Raw genomic sequence first — 3905 nt, 5'->3', positions numbered from 1 at the left:
ATAAGAATTGGAGAGTAGGAGGTAATTGAGGGGGTTTTTTGTTAACTCTTAGGATTTATTCGCTCTGGTGGAATAGGCTAGGGTGACAGGTTTTTTATGGCTTGGGGAAGGACGAGGCAGAGTGAGGCAGAAGGAGATGGGTCAGCATTTATCAATTTTAGATTAAAAGTGAGGGTGGTATTTTTGTCACATCCCAGAAGGGGAACTGGACAGACAGGTAATACTAAAAGGAATATATAAATGAGAAATTGCCAATCATGTAGTGTAAAAGAGTTTGATGTGGACGGTGGGAAAAATACTTTACCCCGACAAAAGAGTTAGGTAATAGGAGGGAGGACCGCTGAACTTTTTAAGAACTAAGTTAGCTCTTGTGTCTAATAGGAAGGCAATCATTTTATCTGCTATCATTAGGGTTATTCCTGGCTCTGTAGAGGTGCATTGGGTGAGAGAAGACAGGGTTCTGGTCAGTCTTCAGAAGAGGCAAGCCCTGACAAGTCTGCTGTATGTAGGTGCCATAGGTTGGCTGGCCCCATGGCCTCTTTGGGCCAAGGGGCAGTCAGCCTTTTAATGACCCTTTTTTGCACAGAGGGCATGGCCCTGGCGGGGGCCTGAGATTGAGACAACGTTGTACCCAGTGGTCTTCTTCACCATATTTGTAGTAAGGTCCAAGTGATTGAGTTATGAAGTAGCCTTTGGCCCCTGATGACTTAGGTAGGTTAGAATGATGGCCTCAGTGACACTGTTTGTGATGTTTTGAGCTAGTATTTGATAATTTGGGGCTTGAGAATTTTTATTCTCCCTTTGGAAAATATCATCTCATCCTGTGTAAACTTTAAAGGCTGTGTTTAAAATTATGGCCTGAGGTGTCAGGGGTCCATGCTCCAAGTGTTTTAGTTTAAGTTTGATGTGGGGGTAATTTTGGTTAAAAAAATAAGTTATAAGAACGTTTTTCCCACTTATAGGATTTAAGTTAATATATTTAATAAAAGCCTCCGTAAGGTGTTGGAGGAAAGTTGAAGGATTTTTAGATTTTATATGATTTTTCATAATTTATTATAATTGATAGCCTTTTTGTCAGAAGCTCTAAGTTTGTAAAGAATGCAAGTAATAAAAATGTTTCTATTTTTTCTCCCAGCATTGTCATTATAATTCCAATTTGGCTGGGAGTTAGGAATTGTAGTGTTATTTGTAGGATGCTTATTGTTTCATATATGAAATTCATTCGCTGCCTCTTTCACCTTCACCCACACTTGTATGTGTTCATTAGAGGTTAGGATATTAGGTAAAATCATAAAAATATGTTAGGTAAGTTGATAGGATATAGCAATAAATTGAAATTTTTGAATAAAAATGAGAAGGATTAGAAGTAAAGGAATTTAGTTTATATGGTGGTATTGTAGGAGTATTTGTTATATGGAGGAGCTGGAGGAAGAAAGGGGTAAAGAGGTTTGGAAGTGTTTTTTTTAAGTAGCCGGCATTGGACTGAGAGATGTGAAAGAATTCTGAGGGCTAGTTGGAGGGGAGGAGTTAGGAGATGAGCTTAGATTGGTTGCCAGGGAGTAGGAGGGATAGAGGGTGGAGGTAACTGGGCGTTTGAGGGAGGAGTTGCATATGGCAGAGTCTCCGCTTTCAGGACCTGTGGTTGCATGCCTATGCAGCAAGGGGTTATGGGTTGGGTTGAATAGGTTTTGTTTAGGGAGATAGAGAGCAGAAGAGTTTTTTGTTATAAGAATTTTGGAATTACTTGAACATAAGTTAGGTTTGGTTCTAAGATATGAGAAGCCCTGAACATAGGGGACTTCGTTCCATTTGCCAAGGTGCTCACAATAGTTATATAAGTTTTAAATTAAAGAAAAATTAAATGAACTATAGCTTGGTTAGACACTTTGGTTGTTTAGTTTGTAAAGTAGCCAAACCTGGGTAAAGAGTTTAATTGATTATTTTGTTTTTTGGCTTTAAGTTTAATTCTAATTTTACCAGGTGGTGTGATAAGTACCCCAAGGGGGAGTTAGGTGGTACAGAATGGCCTACACTCATGGGGATTCATTGCAAGAATAAAGCGTGAGCAGAATCACGCGAGGACCAGGACAAAGGGCAGACTTCTCTGCTGCTTTGTGGCTGGCCGAGTGAACAAGGACAACTGTCCAGTATAGCCATCACTATGCCTAGATCAGTGTCAGACCCATGGGGCTGAGGAGAACTTGAGACCTGATGTGAGGAATTTTCATATGAGGCATGGAAGCCTTGAGCTAAGCCACACAAGGTTAATGGGAATAGGGAACTCAAGTCTCAAGAAACAGGTGAATTGCCAGGAATGTAAGCAACCTATCCTACAATTCGTTCCCAGGAATACTCACCAAATTTGAATGAGGCCGGTGTTGCATGCTGGTTAGAGGCTCTTGGCGGATAGACACAAGCCAATATGATGGTGAGCCACAGGGAGTATGTGAAGTGGATAGGGATCTCCTGGGAGTTAAAACCTCATGGAAGGGGTGGAAGCTACTGTTGGGAGCATTCCCTAATTACATCCCACTTCTGACACCAGATGAAAGACAGGCACTTCTGCCAGCAGAGATCTCACAGACCATCAAGGCGAGGGAAGGAGGCTGCAGAGCAGCACCAAGGAGGAGAGAGAAGATAAAAGAGGAGAGAGACATGAGGAGAGAGTAGAGAAGAGTGGGGGGGAGAACGAGAAAGGGAGGAGAAATGTACCCTTATATAAGGAAGTCTCAGAATGGTGACGGGCTGGTGGGATAACCAATAAGGAGTTATTCTTCCGTGGAAAGAGTCGTTAGGGGCGGGCAGCGGGTAATTGGAACAGGGTGATGAGGAAAGTGGGCCACTCCCTGTGCTTGGGGAGGAGTTGTAACTTTAAGAGTAGGAAAGGGCTTTTGGGGGAAGAGGCTTTCTGAGACAATTATCTAACAAGATATCCTTATATTCTTAAAATTGTCTTAATGTGACACAGTTTCATGACCTCTCCCCTCAAAATTAATCTCCCTTTCTGCATAATCTCTTATTTGTTACTAGATCAAAAACCAAATCATGCACTGAAGAAGCTCTCTTTCCGTGGGATGAACAATTCTCTATTCAATTCACTTTCCCAATTTCTAGCATTTTGTTCATGACCAGCTCACATGTCTCTGAAACTTTCTGCATCCAGAAGGTAGTTAAAATGATAGTGATAGGCCAGCACAATGGCTCACACCTGTAATCCTAGCACTCTGGGAAGCCAAGGCAGGCAAATCACCTGCTCAAGCTCAGGAGTTTGAGACCAGCCTGAGCAAGAGTGAGACCCCATTTCTAATTTTAAAAAGCTGGGCATTGTGGTACACGCCTGTAGTCCAAGATACTAGGGAAGCTGAGACAAGAGGATTGCTCAAGCCCAAGAGTTTGAGGTTGCTGTGAACTATAACACCAAGGTATTCTACCAAGAGCAACAGAAACTTTGTTTCAAAAAAAAAAAAAAGCACCCATAGTACAGTGGTTATCCACCAGCCACATAAACCCAAGCTGGTGGGTTCGAACCTGGCCTTGGCCAGCTAGGTAACAATGACAACTGCAACAAAAAAATAGCCGGGCATTGTGGTGAGCACCTATAGCCCCAGCTTCTTGGGAGGCTGAGGCAAGAGTATTCTTTAAGCCCAAGAGTTTGAGGTTGCTGTGAGCTGTAACGCCATGGCACTCTGCCAAGGGCGACATAGAGACTCTGTCTCAAAAATAATAATAGGGCGGCGCCTGTGGCTCAAAAGGTTAGGGCGCCGGCCCTATATGCCGGAGGTGGCAAGTTCAAACCCAGCCCTGGCCAAAAAAAAGAAAAAGTTTGATTCCTCATCTGTATGGTTGTTACAGAGATATCATAGGAGGGTCCTCTGTGTGTGTGTATTTATTTATGGCTCGGCGCC

Source organism: Otolemur garnettii, unplaced genomic scaffold (assembly GCF_000181295.1).
Source record: "Otolemur garnettii isolate 467f Iridium unplaced genomic scaffold, OtoGar3 scaffold00016, whole genome shotgun sequence".
NCBI classification, from domain to species: domain Eukaryota; kingdom Metazoa; phylum Chordata; class Mammalia; order Primates; family Galagidae; genus Otolemur; species Otolemur garnettii.
Note: the sequence above shows the minus strand (reverse complement) of the source record.